This window comes from Herpailurus yagouaroundi, unplaced genomic scaffold (assembly GCF_014898765.1).
Source record: "Herpailurus yagouaroundi ecotype Mexico unplaced genomic scaffold, PumYag 67681, whole genome shotgun sequence".
In the NCBI taxonomy this organism is placed as follows: domain Eukaryota; kingdom Metazoa; phylum Chordata; class Mammalia; order Carnivora; family Felidae; genus Herpailurus; species Herpailurus yagouaroundi.
This window is the reverse complement of record NW_024420481.1, coordinates 2,100,211-2,121,201: the sequence shown is the minus strand read 5'-3', so window position 1 is coordinate 2,121,201 and position 20,991 is coordinate 2,100,211. Positions and strand designations below refer to the sequence as shown.

Here is a 20,991-nt window from a genome sequence, read left to right as displayed (position 1 = left end):
TCACAGTTTAATATCATAGGTACTGCATGCATGAGTTTTCAATCTTTTACAGCATAAAACAAAATTATTAGGCAAATGAGACTACCACAACTAAATACAGCACAAAGTGCACACAATTCTGACAGGCAAAGCCAAGGTGGGAGTGGTTTACTTTAAGAAATAATTCTACTAAAACCCAACATGGAAAAGAAGTCACTTCAAATGTTGAAGGCACAGTAAAGGCATGACCATGACTCCAAATTGCCATTTCACATGCTTTGTATTACAGGATATAAAAACAAAACAAAAACCCCGAACCGCAAATGATTTCACCTATTGAATGCAAGCATTTACACTTAACAAATGAGGTAAAGCTCATTCTCTACTTAAAAATGTTTCTAGAGCTGTTAGAAAGCATGCATTTATGAAGTAGTTGATGACACTCCTATGCCTGTTACAAGGATACAGGGACCACTAAGACATGGTACACATCCTAATCAGACTTAGCTGCTTCTCTCCTGCTTCATTAGAGGCTGGATTCTATGTATTTTCAGTTCTCCGTTTTCTGCAGGTCAATGTTTCCTTTCCTGGTTAGTCACTTTGGCCTGTTTGCCCTTTGTTCCCCTTTTCCCTTCTGTTTGCACTTGTTTTGCCAGAGGATTTAGCCTTTCCTGCTAACTTTTTGGGCTTCGTTTCTACCTTTGAAGGAGCAGATTTCACTGACAACCTCGCAGATCCCTTGGGCTCTCCCTTCACGGCCCCTTCGACTGTATTGACCTTCTTCCGGGGCATCTTGGCGGTGGGGAGGGTGAGAGCAGGCCGCTTAGTGCAGAGAAACTTCACGAAGCTGAGCTGCAGGGCCACTGCCCCTCCTTCTGCCCTCTGATGACTTTCCAACACTGTATTTGGACAATATGACCTCGGGCTAAAGACAAGAACTCTAAAAAAATATTGAACTCTGGTTTGTAAACTGCTTTTTCTCAGAGGCATGGGTTAGACATAACTGAATTACTTTCTGTGTATTCTAGGACTGACCAAATACATTGGTATATGGTGGATAAAGCCAGCCAGGTTTCTCATTGTCAGAGAAGGGAGTTACAGATTTGGGAAATGGAAAAAATAGAATAAACCTTGTAGCGTTGGATTGGGTTTGGAGGTATCAGTGCAACCTAGTGGATTTTTGTATAGATAGAGATATGTGAATAGATATAGGTGTATATGGGTGAATGTGTGTGTCTACTTTCTAGCTGCATTGGCAGAGGGGGCTTAGAAGCAATGACACTCAAGAAACAGTGGGCACACCTAGTGTCAGATCTTGGCTTCTAAATACTCAGAGGAACCCAAACTCCTTGAAGAAATGGCTGCTTTTCAGGCTGGGGCAGGAAAAGAACAAGATGAGTTTGTAATAACCTGGGGTGTCAGAAAGTAAGAAGCTGTTCAAAGCACGAGGTGGGGATAACTCAAAAGGAAACAGAAGCCACTTGTTAGGGGATTCCACCGACCAAATAGAGGATAATTTGGGCATATAAATAAATGATAGTATCTGAGATTTTATCCCTTTAAATAAAATAAGAATCCATGAGTCCATATTGATATAATAATTAAAGAAGAAATAAAAGGAGAAGGGTAAGGTCCTTCTTGGAGTAGAAAGCCAACTGATAAATTGTACAAGCAATAATGGAGGTAGAAAAGTATCATTTGGCCACCGTAAGAGTAATAATGTTTTCAGGCAAGAATCAACCAAATCTAGTGTGTAAAGATTTGAGGATATTTACATGGTTTCAAAGTATTTCCCCCTATGAAGCTTATTAATTACAAAGGGGGAAAATAGGTCACAGTGAGAAAAGGTTGGCAGATTATCACCTTAATCAATGACCAAAGTTAACATCACCGATAACGAGACTGATAACATCATGTGTCTCCTGATATGATGCATAGAGAAGAATCTGACATCACTTCAGGGTTATCCTTAACCCAAGATGCATGACCTAAATATAATCAAGGGGTGACACTAGGCAAACTCAAGCACATCTCTTTTCACATATCTGTATCTATATAAAAATCCGTTACGTTGCACTGATACCTCCAAATCCAAAAAGTACTGTTAAAATACATACTTAAGGGGCGCCTGGGTGGCGCAGTCGGTTAAGCGTCCGACTTCAGCCAGGTCACGATCTCGCGGTCTGTGAGTTCGAGCCCCGCGTCAGGCTCTGGGCTGATGGCTCAGAGCCTGGAGCCTGTTTCCGATTCTGTGTCTCCCTCTCTCTCTGCCCCTCCCCCGTTCATGCTCTGTCTCTCTCTGTCCCAAAAATAAATTTAAAAAAGGTTGAAAAAAAATTAAAAAAAAAAATACTTACTTAAAATTTTTTTTTCAATGTCTTGAAACGTAAAGGAAGATTGTGTTTCAGGTTAAAGGGAAGTGACAATCGAATGTACCACGTATTTCTGTATTTTATCATTATAAAGGACATTATTGGGACAACTGGCAAAATCTGAATGGGATCTGTAGATGGATAAATAATATTGTGTCAATGTTAATTTACTGATTTTGATCACAGTACTGTTATGGCAGAGAATGCCTTTGCTTTTAGGAAATACACACCAAAGTCTTTCAGGATAAAGGGCCATCATGTCTACAACTTACTCTCAAATGGATCCGCAAAATAGTCACAATGATATGTATATGAAAATAATAAGTATGTATTTGTATATTGCGTGTATAAATACTTACACACGCAATAATATTGCAATAAATGTGTGTATAAATGCAATATGCGTGCGTGTATAAATACACGTACGTATGTAGGAAGGTCCCTACCTTGCACAGATATCTTAAAGATTAAAAAGAATATTTATAAAAGGATTAGGCCTGTGCTTGGTGGATTAGAGATGTTGGATACATGTTAGTGATTGGTGTCATTATTGGCAATTAAACCTTAGTTTCCTCACCTCTGAAATGGGATTACTTATGCATCCCCTAAGACTATTAACTAAGATAATGTTTTAACAATGAGGTGTGAACCTTAATGTTCTCTGGAAAAGGCAATTGGTAATTACTAAAATTATTTTTCAATTTTAGGATACTTCCGTAGTGCTTGTTGAGCAGTCGTATTGACTCATTTGATCTTCATAACAACCCTATTGAGCTAAATACTATTATTAGCTCCTATCATAGGTCAGGAACCTGGCCAGAGACAGTAACTCACTTGCCCAAGGTCATACCGCTAAGAAGTTGTAGATCCAGGCTTTGAGACAAGGTGGTCTGACTCTAGAGTTTGCATTTTCAACTGCTATGCTATGTTGATTGTCACTTCTTTTGCTACTTCACTGTAATTTCACATATCCTGACACCTTGTTCCCCAGGTTTTAAGAGGCATTAGGCTGGTAATGTCCCAGGGTTTGGTGACAATATCATGGTAGCCCTCCACGTACTACTTAACACAGGGTCGTTTGGGGTTTTGTATAATTTTTTAGACGCTCTCTTTTGTTTCTTTTTTCTTTTTTTAAAATTTATTTATTTATTTTGAGAGAGAGCGAGAGCGAGAGTGAGCCAGCAAGGGACGGTCATAGAGAAAGAGGGAAAGAGAGAGAATCCCAAGCAGTTTGTGCGCTGTCAGTGCAGAGCCCAACGTGGGGCTTAATCCCATGAACCACAAGATCATGACCTGAGCCACAATCCAGAGACAGACTCTTACCCTACTGAGGTAGGTAAGCCACCCAGGTGCCCCTTTTCATATTGAAGGAGGCTTTTCCCTCTTGTGTATCATGCTTCTATTCTCCCTAATGGAAAACTATAAGGAACGTTTCTCATTTCACTTGTTTTTTTCCCCGAATCTTCCCCAGATCTGCACATAGTGGTCCACGTGTGACAGAATAATGATTTTATACAAGAAATGGAGCATAGGGGCGCCTGGGTGGTGCAGTCGGTTAAGCGTCCGACTTCAGCCAGGTCACGATCTCGCGGTCCGGGAGTTCGAGCCCCGCATCAGGCTCTGGGCTGATGGCTCAGAGCCTGGAGCCTGTTTCCGATTCTGTGTCTCCCTCTCTCTCTGCCCCTCCCCCGTTCATGCTCTGTCTCTCTCTGTCCCAAAAATAAATAAACGTTGAAAAAAAAAATTAAAAAAAAAAAAAAAAGAAATGGAGCATAATGTTTTCCATTTTGTTTCCAGTCCCATTTCTGAAAATAACCGGCCTTTGGTCAGTAATTTGAGAGGCTGAGCTATTAGGCCTAATAGTTTTGTCGGACAAAACCAGTGCTCTCAATCCTGTCACTGGGTAAACTATTAAAATAGGGCTCTGAAAGTGATTTCGGTGGGGAGGCTAGAAATATTTGTTTCTCTTTTGCTTTACTTTTTGCTTTCTTTGGTTGGAGCTAGATGATTATTCTAATCATTCTCTGTTTTATGTGTTTAAACGTGATTAATAAATTCTGAAAAGGTGACAGTAGACACATAATAGCCCCTGGAGTTTTAAAGAGATAGTGTGACAGTGAAATTTCTGACTTCCCTAAAATTCTAAAATATGAATTAAATTTTGGCAAATTAGCTCCCAAATGCTAACTTTAGAAATCTACAGCTAAGCTCTGCTCCCAAGGGATTGCTCCCTCAGTTCATAAATTGGCAAATATATGAGGCAATCATGGCTGCAAGTAAGAAACAAATCCTCTCTTGTTCTTCTTTCTTTATTTGAGAGAGAGAGAGAGCCCACGTTGGAGAGAGGGGGAGAGGGAGAGGGAAAGAGAGAACCTTAAGCAAGCTCCACACCCCGCCCAACGTGGGGCTCAATCTCACAACCTTGAGATCATGACCTGAGCTGAAATCGGGAGTCGGATACTTAACTGACTGAGCCACCCAGGTGCCCCTCCTCCTCCTCCTCGCTTGTTCTTTTAAGCCTGTAATGAGGTAGTTGTGTTTTAACCATTTCTCTTTTAGGAAATTAGGAAGTGTGACTCTTAGTATGATTTCATCCTCTCTTTCTCTTTTTTAAAAAGGTTTATTCATTTAATTGAGAGAGAGAGAGAGAGAGAGAGAAAGAGATGGAGAGAGAGAGAGGATCCCAAGCAGGCTCCGTGCTATCATCACAGAGCCTGACACAGGGCTTGATCCCATGACCTGTGAGATCATGACTTGAGCCACGATCAAGAGTCAGACACTTTAACCAACCGAGCCACCCAGGTGCCCCTTATCCCCTCTCTTAAAGAAATAACCAGCATACGATGAAGGCAGTGGGGAAACAATTAAAAATAACAACAAGAGTAGTTTGGTGTACTAAATGGTGCTTCACACCTCTCTGGAGATCTGTTCAATTTTCCTCATTGTAATTTCTCTGTGTTCAGATTGCATGCTGTGGTCTGAATGTTTGTGTTCGCCCCAAATTCACATGTTGAAATCCTAACTCCTAATGTGACGATATGAGGAAGTGGGGCCTTTGGGAAAGGGTTAGGTCAGGAAAGTGGAGCCCTCATGAATGGGATGGATGCCCTTATAAAAGAGACCCCAGAGAGCTCTCACACCTCTTTGACCCCGTGAGGACCCAGTGAAACGACGGCAGTCTGTGAACCAGAATGTGGGCCCTCACCGGACACCAAATCTACTGGAGCCTTGACCTCGGACTTCCCACCCCCCGAAACTGTGAGAAATACACTTTTGTCATTTATAAGCCACCCGGTCTATGGCATTTTGTTGTCGAAATCAGAACAGACTAAGACAGTGTGTCATCTCTGTTGATCCTTATTCAAGTTCACTGATTCTTTTCTTCTGGGATCTCAAACCTGCTATTATATCTCTCTAGTGAAATTTTCATCTCAATTATTATATTTTTCAACTCCAGAATTTCCATTTGGTTCTTTTAAATAATTTCTATCTCTTTATATTTGCTGCTTGATGAGTAATTGTCATCATAACTTCCTTTAATTCTTTAAGCATGGTTTCCTTTCTTTGAACATATTTATAATAGCTACTCCGATCTCTCTCTCTGCTAAGGCCAACATGTGGGCCCCTTTGGAGGTGATTTATATAGCCTGCTTTTTCTTCTGTTTTTAGGTTACAATTTTTTGTTTCTTTGCATGTCTTGTAATTTTTTTATTGGTAACTACACATTTAGGATAATATTGCAGCAACTCTGATACTGACCCAACCCCGGGGGGTTGTTCTCGTTGTTGTTACTGCTTGGTCATTGGTTTATTTATTTAGTAAGTCAGCTGGACTAAATCTGCAATGTCTACTTCCCCTAAAATGTGCAGCCCCTGAAGTCCTTGCTCAGATTTTTTCCCCTTTGGTTTTTTTCTTTTAGCCTGGCTACCTGTACTCACCCTTGAGTGAGCTGAAACCACTTATAGGTCAAAGGTTATGCTTAAGCACACTTAGCCAGTTACATCTCTTTTTCTACCACTGTGTGTGTGTGTGTGTGTGTGTGTGTGTGTGTGTGTGGTTGGATGCTACTCTCACAGTTCAAGGAATTTACATTTTTTGGTCCATGGTCCACCAAGGGCTAGTAGCTTAAAGGCTCCCTCTTTGATAGCTTCTGAGAAAGCACAGCCTTGGGCATGCAAATAGTCTCACAGATTACCAGGGATGACTGTGATATTATTTTTAGGCCTGACCTCCCCAGAGTCACCCCTGGATCAGAGTAGTTTATTGTTCAGTGTTTGGTCAAAGGTGTGTTTAAGGCTGTTGTGCCAGTGAGGCTTCTGCCCTGTGTTGGGACATCTGTGTGTGGTTTGGGGATGCTTCCAAAAACTTTTTAATGTTTATTTATTTTTTGAGAAAGAGACAGAGACAGAGAGACAGAGTGCGAGTGGGGGAGGGGCAAAGAGAGCCGGAGACAGAGGATCCAAAGCTGGCTTTATGCTGAGAGCAGAAAGCCTGATGCGGGGCTTGAACTCACAGATCATGAGATCACGACCTGAGCTGGAGTCAGACCCTTAACCCACTGAGCCACCCGGGCATCCCTGGGGATGCCTTCAAATCTGCCTTATGTTCTGCTCAGATTAGTCATGACTGGGGGCAACCTAGCACGCACTCAGCCTTCCCAACCCACCAGATCTGACTATGATGCTAGGAGGGCTTTTCTTTACTGGCCCTCTGCATTTCTCTCTTAATCTTCTGGCTGCTCTGTTTTTTGTGTGTATCATGGAGTTACCAGTCTCCTCTTATTCTCCACCAAGATCTTCATTGTTTTCGGTGGACTTCTCCATACTCCAGTCCAAGAAAAAGTAGTCCTCTCCACACGGCTGTGGAGCTCTTTGCCCTCGTGGACTGCCTTTCCACACAGGGAGGGACCCCTACACCACTGTGCCAGAGCTGGAGGCAGGGATGGAGGGTTTCTGGAGTGACACCTCACCCTATTAGATTGCTACTTGGTGGGGGTGGCAACCTCTGATATTCTTCCTTTGCCACCCCAGGCTTGGAGCCTTTGTCCTATGAGCAAGCCGGCACAGGGATGATTCAGGCCAGTATTCTTGGCTTGCCTTACCTGGGGCAGAGCCTTTACTCTGTGAAGAGGTGCTTGGTGAGGGAAAGAGGACCCAGTCCTCTTGGCAACTGCTTCCTGGAATAGAGCTTCTGCATCAACAAGATGGGGAGATGAGAAACACTAATATCTTGTCCCTTCCAGGGTGAAACAGTAGCCCCAGACCAGAAACTGTGCAGAGAGGGAACTCTGGTCTTTTTGGTGGCACATGACCAAGTTAGAACTTCCATAACAGAGCTGGGAAGGGTGGGCAAGTCTTTTGCTGTTCTAACAGAGATTTAGTAAATTCACTTCTGAATGTTCTTTCATTAGCTACGTGCCCATAGGACCACATCCAAAGATTTAAAATGAGTGGTTTTATTTTTAATTTTTATTTTTTTAAGTTTATTTATTTTGAGAGAGAGAGAGAGAGAGAGAGAGAGAGAGAGAGAGAGAGGAAGAGGAGGGGCAGAGAGAAGGAGAGAGACAGAATCCCAAGCAGGCTCTGTGCTGTCAGTGCAGAGCCCAATGCTGGGCTTGAACTTGTGAAACTGTGAGATCGTGACCTGATCCAAAACCAAGAGCCAGATGCTCAACCAACTGAGCCACCCAGGTGCCCCTAAAATGACTGTTTTACATAATTTTCAGTGCTTTTCCCACCATTCCAGGTGTTTCAAGCAAAATGGCCAGTGGTTTACATTTCTGCTTGTGTCATAATTGAGTGGATGTGATCCAAGTAACGGCTCAAAATCATAGCTAGATCCAATAACCCAAGTTCAAAATTGGTTCACTAAAGAAATGTGTTGTTAAATCACCTTACTGTTTCCTTGACGCCTTTTCTTTCGATTCTTTTGTGCCTCACTGATCCTCCTTCACCCCACTCTATCTCCCACCCCACCCCTTGCATATACTATAGGCAGTCCTTGGGTGGTTGTGAAATTTCCAGAACAATTATGCTACTGACAAGGCACACATAGCTTTGAGTCTTTCTGGTGAGTACAGAGTTCCCAAACATAAATTTTGAACTGGTGGGCTGGTGTAGTGAAGAGAATCCAGGCCTGGACATAAAACTCCGTTTCAGGCCACAGCTTGGTCACTTCCTGGTTGGGTGTTCTCAGGCATGTTGGCCAGTCTTTCTGAAGCTCAGTTTCTGCATCTGAAAACTGGGAATAATAATGCCCTGCAGAATGTTGTGAGGAATCAAGGTAGTCAGGTGTGGGTAGAGGCTGGTATGGAACGGGGCTCAGCCTACCACGGCTTCTTACCATCCTTATTGTCTTTGCTGTTGTTAAAGAGAAGTTGGTTATTAGGGTTTCACTTATTACTTCTTTTCTGTAGATTGTTGCTTAGCTTCTTGTTCTCGATGGTATCTCTTTTGGGTATTATGTTGTTCAATTGATGCATGTCCTCAGCAGTTACATAATATTGTGCTGTACCTAATATTAAATTCAGTACTTTACATATTATTAAAAGGGCAGAGCTGCCTTGGAGATAGAGTCTGGATTTCTGGTCATTTTTTCCTAGTTTGTGATTTGAGGGTTCCTGCTTCCACCCAGCTTCTTGTCTGTTGGTGTGGCTGTCCCGTTAATGTTGGTTATCAGAACATCTAGAAATAGTGAAGTCGTTCATTAAATTAGTAGTTTGGAGTTCAAAGGACAATTTTTTTTATGTAAGTGTTTTAAAAGATTCATATCCTTCCAAACGTAAGCAATTCAGTAAATCTGTCCAGTCTCAGTGTGTTATGATTGGCTGGATTAACCTCCTTCCCTTCCTCTTCCATGCAGAGCTCTGTACTGCAGCCACAGGGACCTGGCTAATGTCCACCAGGAGTAAACAAAGTAGTTGGTTCTAGACCAACATTTCGTTTCCCTCAGTTTATTCATGAAATTCGTAGGAGGCTGAGTCTACTGAGAGTATATCTGGGGTGTATGAGTGTGCGTGTGTGTGTGTGTGTGTGTGTGTATGTTTGCTTCGGGAAGAGGGGTCTGAATGAGGCCTTGGAAGTTCATAGAGAGGTCATGACAGCTCATCAAGAATCATAATAATTACAGATTACATTGTGATTACAATGCCAAGGCCTTATTCTAAGTGCTTTATAAGTATTAATTCATTTAATGCTCCCAACAACCCTGTGAGGTAATTATGATTATTATTCCCATATTAGAGATGAGGATACTGAGGCACAGAAAAGTGACTTGCCCATGGTCAAACAGAGTTGGCATAGAAACTAAGATGGCCAGCTCCACAATCAATAATGTCAGTTACTGTGTTGCCTCTTGTATAATGACGTGACCCAATAATTGTTCAAATGGCTTTGTATTATTCTTTTTTTTAAAAAAAATGTTTTTTTTTTTATTTTGAGAGAGAGAGTGTGCACTCATGAGCAAGCAGAGGAGGGGAAGAGAGAGGCAGAGAGAGAATTCCAAGTGGGGGAGGGGTAGAGGGAAAGTGAGAAGGAGCCCAAGCAGGCTCCACCCTGTCAGTGCAGAGCCCGACACGGGGCTTAATCCCACGAACTGTGAGATCATGACCTGAGTGGAGATCAAGAGCCAGATGTTTAACGACTGAGCCACGAGGCGCCCCATGGCTTTGCATTATTCTTAAAGCTACATTGTTACATTCTTTTTTTTTTTCAAAAAATGTTTATTGTGGTAAAATACATATGCTATAACATTTACCATCTTAACATTAAAATTTTTTTTAATGTTTATTTTTGAGAGAGAGAGAAAGAGAGAGTGTGTGTGTGTGAGTAGGGGAGGGGCAGAGACAGAGAGGGAGACGCAGAATCCAAAGCAGGCTCCAGGCTTCAACCTGTCAGCACAGAGCCCGATGTGGGGCTCGAACTCACCAACCGCAAGATCATGACCTGAGCTGAAGTCGGATGCTTAAACGACTGAGCCACCCAGGCGCCCCCCCATCTTAACATTTTAAGATGTATATAGTTCAGTAGTAGAAAGTACTGCTTTCCTTTTTAAATTTATTTTTGCTTCTCCCCTGCTTAATTTGGTATAACTGACAAATAAAGATCATATATATGTAAGGTGTACATTCTTTACCCAAATAGCCTAGGTAGAAGCTCCGCAGTGAGGAGACAGCAAGGTGTGCTTGTCCTGAGCCTTGCCACTGACAGTGGCCGCCTGGCTCAATGGGGTCAATCCTGGGGGGGGGGGGTTCTGCTCTCAGTCCTAGCGGGAGAACACATGTGTTGGACTCCAGCGCCTCACCCCTTCGGCCCCAGAGATGGAGCAGAGGCCGCTGGGAGGGAGGCTGGTGGGGCAGTTGACGGGTCAGAGCTCTCTGGGGAGCTTCTGAGTGAATTTTTCAGGGCAAGGGGCAGAGTGCAGGCTGATAATTTAGAAGTCCCAGCGCAGTGCTGAAGTGACATGTGTGGGAAGAGGGGGCAGGGCAGTCCAGGGCCCACCCTGAGGATCGCTCTGAGGCCAGGTCAGCGTGAGAGCAGCTGTCTCTCTTACTAGAACCTGAGATGTTACAGGGAAAGCAGCCACTCTGAGAGCAGCGGAGCTCAGCGGGGCAGCAAGGATGCCGGAGCAACACTTTCATCCAAACTGGACCTTAGGTAGGTCCACAAGCCACCAGCTATCCTGACTCCGGGTCTCCCATTAATCCAACCTGTTCTCCACCACACACGATACGGCTGTTTGCCGGCTTCGGCGGTGTGTGTAGACATAGGGTGCATTCTATTTGTGTTGAATCTTCTGTTCCTGACGTTGGTTGGGTGTTAGTTCAGAAGGTATTTCTCTGATGCGATGTAGGCCCCCAAAGAAAACAGCTAAAGAAACTATTGACCATAGACTTCAGAGTCAACACCAGCACAGGGTGATAATTTGTTAGCCATCAGTGAAAGATTTTGGTTGGCCATTTGCCCTATTGGGGGAAGGCTGGAGAGGAAACAACAAAACCTCTCAAAATCCATCCCAAATTCAACAGTCTGTAATTGTATCAAAACAAATACAAGGGGAGTATTTTCTACCCCTATCTTCGGCCTCATGAGAGCCTTTTGCTCCCTTGTCACGGAGTGTCTCTCCTGAAAGGATATTGTATCCGATGCCTTTAAGAGGAAAGGACCCCCAAAAAAAAAAAAAAAAGCTAGAGGGTACACACAACTAGGATGCCCTTTCGCAATGGTTAATTCAAGCAAGGGGCTTATCTGGCTCTTTGTCTAATCGAATGAAGGCATTTGATGCCTGTCTATATTCAAATTGATTTCCTCTTACAAAATAACAAGTGCAAATGACCGCTCAACATGGATTGATTGATACCGTACCCCAGAGGCCACTGGCTGAAGATCCCAGTCTTTGCGGACTGCATGGTGCAGTCCCAGTTGGGAGACATGGGAACAGAGGAGCCTGCTCAACTCTCTCCCCAGGAAGACATGGAGCCTCTTTGTGCTTCCAGACCTGTTGCTGAGACCCAAACTGACCCTGTGCTGATCGGGCTTTCTGTTCTCTTGCTTCCATTGCCCCCGAGCTCCCTCTTCTCCTCTCGCTCCTTTCTTGACCTTTGCCCCCCTTTCTTATTTTCTCCTCTCGGCTTCTTCTTTTCCCTTCAAGTTTTCTATTGTTGTCAGGACATAGTTTAATTTGCGTGTCCTTCATGGATAACAATGTTGAACATGTTTTCGTGGCTTATTTGCGATCCTTATATTTTCTTTGTCCATCTTTTCATTTAGTTGTTTGCTTTCTTTCGGTGGAGTTTGAGGATTCTGTCTTTCCGTACAGATAGATAGATAGAGATTTATGAATAGATGTCTAGATAGATATAGATATCTTGAGATATATATACGGGATATAACTTCATCGGCAAATATTTGATTTAAAAATATTATTTTCTCCCACTCTACGGTTTGTGTTTTCATTTCCTTAACATTTTTCTTTTGGAGAACAGGAGTTTTAAATTTCAAGGAAGCAGGATTTATCCCTTTGTTATTTTATAGTTTGTGCTTTTTGGTGTCTATCTGAAAATGCCTAACCTAGATCCCAGTGATTTTCTCCTATATTTCCTGATAGAAGTTTTCATTTAGGGGTACCTGGGTAGCTCTGTCGGCTAGCATCTTGATTTCAGCTCAGGTCACGATCTCATGGACACAAGACCGAGGCCCTCATCTGCCTCCGCGCTGACTGCGTGGAGTCTGCTTGGGATTCCCTCTCTCCCTCTCTCTGTGCCTCTCCCCAACTTGTGTGCTTGTGTGTGCACACACATGCTCTCTCTCTCAAAATAAATAAAATAAAACATTAAAAAACACGTTTTTATAGTTTTACATTTCACATTGTTCTTAATGATTTTGAGTTAATTTTTATGTATGGCACAAGGAATGGATAAAAGTTGATTTTTTTGCATGTGGATATCTAGTTTTTCCAGAACTATTTGTTGAGAAGACTATCTTTTCTCCATTGAACTGCCTTTGCGCCTGTGTGAAAAATCACTCCAGTCTGTACGTGTAGGTCTATTTCTGGATTCTCTATTCTGTGTTACCCGTCTATTTGTCTATCTTTATGCCAATACCACACTGTCTTCATTGCTGTAGCTTTATATTAAGACTTTAAAAACAGGTAGTGTTAGCTCTCCAACTCTTCTTCTTTTTCAAAGTCATTTTGGCTATTCTAAGTCCGATGCGTTGTCGTGTGAATTGTAAGGCAGCTTTTCTCACACCCTGCGAAAAGCCTGCTGGGAGCTCAAGTGGGATCACATGAAATCCATAGATCAGTTTTTAGAAATTTGATATCCCAGGCATGCCTGGGTGGCTCAGCTGTTAAGCATCCGACTTCAGCTCAGGTCATGGTCTTGAGGTTCATGAGTTCGAGCCTCACGTCGGGCTCTGTGCTGACAGCTCAGAGCCTGGAGCCTGCTTCGGATTCTGTGTCTCCCTCTCTCTCTGCCCCCCGCCCCCAGCTCATGCTCTCTCTCTCCCAAAAATAAACAACAACAACAAAAATTGACATTTTAACAAAATTAAACCTTCTAACTCATGAATGTGACATAGCTCCCTATGTATTTAGGTGTTCTTTTGTTTCTCTCGGTGGTGCTTTATAGTTACAGTGTTAGATTTATTCCTAAGATTTCGTATTTTGGTGCTATTGTGATATTTAAGATTTTGTGTTTCATATTATCTGTTGCTAATATATAGAAAGGTAATTGTTATGTATATTGATTTTATATTTTGCAGTCTGACCAGCCTCACTTATCAGTTCCAGTAGCTTCTGTAGATTCCACATAAATGATTATGCCATCTGCAAATAAAGGGTTTTGCTTTTTCTAATTCATGTACCTTTAATGTCTTTTTCTTGCTTGGTGTACTGAACAGAACTTCTAGTACAATGTGGAATAGAAACAATGAGGGTATACGTCTTGCTTTTGACTGGTCTTAGGAGGACAGTAGTCTAGTACAATGTTGAATAGAAAATGATGAGGGTACACATCTTGATTTTCATTGATCTTAGGAGGACAGTAGTCTGTTACCATCAGTTATGTTAGCTGCAGGTTTTTGGTATATGCTCTTTACCAAGTTGAGGAATGTCCCTTTTATTCCTCAATCTGCTCAGTGTCTCTGTCAAGAATGGATGTTGGTTTTTGGCAAATTGTTTTACTGCATATGTTAAATTCAGCATGTGGTACTCACTTTGTTTAAGAGGGTGAATTACATTGATTGATCTTCAAATATAAAATCAAGCTTGTATTTCTGAGACAAATCCCATTTGGTCATGATAGGCTATTCTCGTTATATATCATTGGATTCAATCCACTGGTGGTTCGGAAATAATGTCTATATTGATGCTCATGAGAGACTTCAGTCTGTATTTTTCTTCTCTATTTTTTAAATTAAAAAAAAATAAATAAATTTTTTAAAAAAACTTTTTTAAACATTTATTCACTTTTGACAGACAGAGAGTGAGCAGGGGAGGGGCAGAGAGAGAGGGAGACAAGAATCTGAAGCAGGCTCCAGGCTCTGAGCTCCACGTAGGGCTTGAACCTCCAGACTGTGAGATCATGACCTGAGCCAAAGTTGATGCTTAACCAACTGAGCCACCCAGGTGCCCCTGTATCTTTCTTCTCTTATAATGCCTTTGTCTTTTAGTATCAGGGTAATTCTGGTCATATAGAATTAGTTGAGAAATATTTTCTCTCCTACATTTCCTGAAGGAGGTTATGTATAATTGTTATTATTTCCTTCTTAAATGTTTGGTAAAATTCAGCAGTGAAGTCATCTGGGCCTGGCGTTTTCTTTTGGGAAGGTTTTAAGCTGCAGGTTCAATTTCTTTTATAGATATAGGGTTATTAAACCTCGAATGAGACTTGGTAGTTTGTATCTTTCAAGGGATTTGTTTATTTCATCTCACCTGTCAGATTTATTGACATCAAGCTCTTCATGGTATGTCCTTGTTATCTTTTTAATATCTGTAGTATCTAGAGTGATGTCATCTCTCTCATTCTTGATATTAATAATTTATGTCTTCTCTTTTTTGCCTGATCGGTCTGACTCGAGATTTACTTATTTTGTTTCTTTTCTCAAAGAACCAGCTTTTGGTTGTATTCATTATTTTCTCTTTTGCTTTTCTGTTTTCTATTTAATTGTTTGCTACTTGGATCTTTATGACTCCCTTTGTTCCATTAACTTTGTTAGCATTTGCTCTTTTTTTCCTACTTTCTTAGAACCTGAGGTCTTTGATTTGTAGTCTGCTTTCTTTTCTACTGTAGGCATTTTGTGCAATAAATTTCTCCTGAAATACTTCTTTCATGGTATCCCACAAATTTTGATATGTATCATTTTTATTTTAATCAATTAGATTGAATCTGTAGATGGCTTTTGGTAGTAGTACTGCCATCTTAACAATATTAAGTCTCCCAGTGCGCAAGCACAGGATGTCTCTCTACTTATTGATTTACATTTTTAGAGAGATTAAACACTTCTGAAGAGCATTTTATGTGAAGCAAATGCTTTAAAGTTTTTGCTTTCTAATACACAATGCGTTCTACAAATTCATGTAAGAAAATGTAGATACGTGAGTGCAGAAACAAAATTTCCTGTGGTCCCATAACGTATAGAAAGCCACTGTTAATCTTTTGGAATATGTATGTATCCCAAATATTTTCTGTGCCTTTACGCCACTAGACACATGTTCCATTTAAAGAACTGGAGTCACTTCTAAATGCTGCTTGTATAACCTGAGCCACTGCTTAACAAAGATCCATTAATATATCTGTATATCAGTAAATACACATTTACACCATTATTGCCAGGAGCTGCAGTGTATTCCAAGTCACTGTCTCACCATGCTTCTATTTTATTCCACTTGTTCGCTTCCAAACAAAACTGATGAAAACATTCTTAAAATAGGTCTGACTTTATCTACTCATAATAGAGAACAGGACCCCAAATGCATTTGCATCTGGGAACCACAACTAGACACACACACGTTATCAAATGCACCGCATAATTGTGTGTCTCTTTTCTGACATTTGGCCCCACTGTGCACAGGTTCAGAGCATCTTCCCAATTAGTAGGACCTGAGCACAGCACCAAGTCTATGAAAAAAGGGATTCCAATGCCCTCCACCCCAGTGGAAAATAAGCAGGTACAAAGCATAGATAATCCTACTATCATTCATTCAGTCTTGAAACACTTAGTATAGAGTAGTAATGTACAAGAATAAACACATACATGGCTTTTACTATTTGATTTTTTAAAAACCCTTTCTCTTAGTTCTTCCATGGGTCTGATTCCATTATTAACATTTTGTGTGACCCCATTGCATAATTTTTAAAAGGGATATTTCCAATCCAGGTTAATATCATGGCGTTAATGTTTTTCCAAAGCACAGAAAATACAGAGGCTTACACACACAGCAATATAAGTTTAGTTTATCATTTAAAAGCCAATCAGTATAATTCACCACTTCAATAGAGTTAAAGAAACATTTATATGAACTTCTTAATAGATGCAGCAACACTACTTAACAAAATTCAAAACCCATTCATGAATTTAAAAAAAAAAACCCACAACTCTGAAAACTGGGACTAGAAGAGAATTTCTGGAACTTGTAGGAGATTTATATGAAACCTCAGCTAAATCATATTCAGTGGGAAAAGACTGAATGCCTCCTCCTAAGATTAGGAGCAAGGCAAGGATGCCCACTCTTAACACTCTTGAACTTGAAGTTCTAGCAAATATAACTAAGCAAGAAAAAACTTAAAAAAAAATCCCGACTGGTAATAAGAAATTAAACCATCTTTATTCATACAGAACATAATCATTTGCATAAAAAATCCCAACTAACCTACAGAAAAAAATTACAAAAGCACACTAATAAGTGAGTTAGCAAAGTCTCCATACAAGGTCGCTATACGAAAATCACTTGTAATTCTATATACTAGCAATGAAATACTGTGAATTTTTAAATAAATTTTAAAGTACCATTTGCTATAACTTCAACAGTGGCATACTTAGGAAGAAGTTTAACAAAATATGTGCAAGACTGGATGCTGTAAGCAAAAGCATTGCCGAGAGAAATTGTTAAAGATTGAAATAAATGGACACATAGGAAGACTCAGTGTTGTCAAGAAGTCAGTTCTCCCGAGATTTATCTATAGATTTCACACAATCAATTTAAAAAAGTCCTAGAAGACTTGTTTTGTTATAAATTTACAAGCTGATATTCAAACTTATATAATGATCAAAGGATCTAGAATAGTCAAAACAATTTTAATAAAGAACAAAATGTGACGATTAACACTACCTGATTTGAAGATTTCTAGTAAATAAGAGAATAGACAGAATAGAGTCCAGAGACCCAGGCTTATATGATCAACTGATTTTTCACAAAGGTACCAATGTGATTCCACGGGGACAAGATTATCTTTTCAGCAAATGGAGCTGAAACAATTGGTCATCCAGATGCCAAAAAAAAAAAAAAAAAAAAAAGCCCAAATGAGCCTCAAACTTTATTTTACACCATATGTAAAAACTAACACGAAATATATTATGACCTAAATGTCAGAGCTAAGATTATAGAAATCCTATAAGAAAACATAGGAGAAATTTTTTGTGACTTTGAATTAGGTAAATCATTCTTAGGACATAAAACCCAAACCATAAAAGGCTATAAATGGATACACTGAACTTCATCAAAACTAAAAACTGCTGTTCTGCCCAAGCCCGTAAAGAAAAGGCAAGGATTAATCACAGAGTGGGAGAAAATATTTGCAAAGTAGATATGGTAAAAGACTTGTATCCAGAACACATATAAAACTCAGAATCGATAGTTGGAAGACAACCTTAAAATTGAAAAATAGGTAAAATATTTGAATAGACACTTAACCAAAGAAGATACATGGACGATCAATAAGCGCAGAAAAAGAAGTTCAACTTCATTAGTCAATAGTGAAGTGCAAATGAAAACCACAGGGGGCTCCCACTACACACCTACTGCAGTGACTAATATCTACAACAAGACAAAATCTTGTCAGTGCTGGTGAGGGTGCACAATAGCTTCAACTCTCATACATCGTTGCTGGGACTGCAAAATAATAAGCCATTTAAAAAAGTAATTTGGGGGCACCTGGGCAGCTCAGCCAGTTAAGCATCTGACTTTGGCTCAGGTCATGATCTCACAGCTTGTGAGTTCGAGCCCCACATTGGGCTCAGTGCTGACAGCTCAGAGCCTGGAGCCTGCTTCAGATTCTGTGTCTCCCTCTCTCTCTGCCCCTTCCCTGCTCGCACTCTGTCTGTCTCTCTCTCAAAAATAAATAAACATTAAAAAAAATTTTTCAAAGTACTTTGGCACTTTCTCATTAAGTTAAGCATATAGCAATGACACACACACACACACACACACACACACACACACATCAATCCAACTTGTAGGTAGTCAAGAGAAATGAAAATATATTTCAAAACAAGTACCTGCATGCAAGCATTCACAGCAGCTTTATTCATAGAAACAAAAAATTTGGAACAAATCAAATGTGTCTGTTGAAAGGATGAATAATTTGTGGCATTGCTAGCCAGTGGAAAACTACCGAGCAATAAAAAGGAATGAACTACCAATACAACAAAAGAAAAAATATCAAAAGCTTGAGTAAAAGAACTCAGAAACAAAACACACCACGTTATGTGATTCCATTCATACGGTATTCTAGAAAAGGCAAAACTTTGGGACAGCAAGCAGATCAGTGTTTGTCAGGGGCTTAGGCTGCGAGGAGGGGACGGACCTCAAGGGAGCACAAACGAACTCTTTGGTGTGATGAAAAATATTCTGTATCTTGGTTGTGGTGGTAGTTATGTGATGCATGGCTGTGTATTTGTTTCTCAAAACTCAATGATCTGTATGCTGTAAAGGAATAAATTTTACTTTATGCAAATTATTCTTCAGACAAACTGGTTTAAAAGAACTGTAAAGCGCATGACTTGGTTTGGGATTCTGCTCTCCATTTCAGGCCTCCCCTGCCTATCTGTCCATTGTACCTGACTCTCTAAGGCTTATGTGGTGAGATTCCCAACATCGTGTTGACCAAGCCTATCCTATGAAGTGCTCTGAGCCTCTCTCTACCAGCCTCAGCATCAAAACTTACCTGCCTCATGTCTCCTTCCCAGAGTCTACGGTTCTCAACTAGCTGTTCAGGTGGAGATTTTCACCCCTATTTATTTTTCAAAAAGGAGTCCCCTAGTTAGCCCCTCGTGGTAGCTGTTTCTTCCACATTAAGGGAGGTCAGTGGACTCTTCTGAAGAATACACATTCAGAGAAGATACTAGCTCTGATAGAGGCAAAGGAGTAAGTTGTGGGGTAGTTTCAGGACTCCTTTGAATGTATCATTCCCAATGTGGAATATCATTCCACGTGTATTTGCAGTTAAACATTAACGAATGGTCTCTGACTCCAGATGTGGAAGGTACACGTGAGGAACACCTGATATGGGCCGTGTGTGGTATTTGGTTTCGACTTGAAACATGAACAAGTTCTTGGCTTCAGTACATCATTTCACCTAATGATAACTGCAGCCTTTATGACTGTAAACTCCTGCCACAATGCTTCTTCTCTCTGAAATTCCCAACCATAACTTTGCTACCCCCACCTTTCTTTGCCCACATTCTAAGGACCACTAGTAGCTTGGGTAGGAGCTAAAATTTCCATTTTAGGGGAGAGAACACCGACCTCCGTGTTAAAGGTTAAAGTACCTCTCTAGCAAATAACAAAACCTTTATTACAAAAATTCCAAAGCTCTAGCTTTTAAGTACACAATACAATGTATTATTAACTAGAAACACTATGCTGGAAGTATAGCCCTGGGACTTCCTCATCTTGTATAACTGAAACTTTGCACCCTTTGACCAATAGCAACTCATTTGCCCCTTCTCACAGCCCCTGACAACCACCATTTTACCTTCTGCTTCGAGGAGTTCGACTATTTTAGGTAATTACTAGTATTATTATATTCTATACTTCAAACTTTGCTAAGAGAGTAAACCTTATGTTAAGTGTCCTTATCACTTAAATAAATCAATAAATAAGGTAGGAGGAAACCTCTGGAGGTGATGGACATGTTTATGGCATAGATTGTGGTGATGGTTTCATGGATGTATACTTATATCCAAACTTATCTAGTTGTATACATTGATATATGTAGCTTTTTGGCCATCGATTATATTTCAATAAAGTTTTTTTTTTTTTAAAGCTCCAGCTATAGGGGCTCCTGGGTGGCTCAGTCAGTTGGGTATCCAACTCTTGGTTTCAGCTCGGGTCATGATCTCACAGTTCGTGGGTTCAAGTCTCAAGTTGGGTTCTACACTGACTGATGGTTCGGACCCTGCTTTGGATCTGCTCTCTCTGCCCCTCCCCCACTTGCACTGTCTCTCTCCCTCTCTCTCACTCTCTCTCTCTCAAAAAGTAAATAAATGTTTAAAAAGTGTAAAAAAAGAAAAACTCCAGCTATAGCTTACTCATCCCAAACAACAGTGGACAATAAAGACGATCCTTTGGTTTCATTATCGTTGGATTTGACCTGTGTGTTTTCAGGACTGTTCTGACAGAAAGGAGAGTATTCCTGAATAAATTACTGGATTTCTCTGGGGTGCAAGGAAAAATCCTAAAGGGGAATATAACTATTTTCTCTCAGAAATTAAGATTTCCAGTAAGAGTGATTTCATGCTAAAAATACCAAATATAGTTATTTTCATTTAAAATTAAAAAAAATATGCACATATATAATATATACTATCTATATAATCTGTGTATATATATGTGTGTACCTACATATATATTAGATTAGGATTAATTTACTAAAAAACAAAACAAAATCCAGGCTACTTAACATACCTTAACAATTCCAGCAGCATTAGGCCGTAACGTTCAGTGAACATAGCACAGAGGATATTTATGTCCCATTTTATTTGATGTCACCTCATCCTGTTTACATTATGCTTTGATGTATTCATAGGATATATATTGCCTTCAAACATTCTTGTCAATAACATTTTCTAAAGAGAAGCCAACATTCTAGGAAATCACTATCGTACTTCAAGTTGCAAGAATGTTTTAATCTCTTATGACT

At 40.5% G+C, this 20,991-nt stretch overlaps 1 pseudogene; it reads right to left on the bottom strand.

Annotated features, from left to right (window-relative positions):
* Positions 1-453: 453 nt before the first annotated feature.
* On the bottom strand, positions 454-771 carry LOC121025553 (non-histone chromosomal protein HMG-14-like; annotated as a pseudogene).
* Between the last annotated feature and the right edge of the window lie 20,220 nt (positions 772-20,991).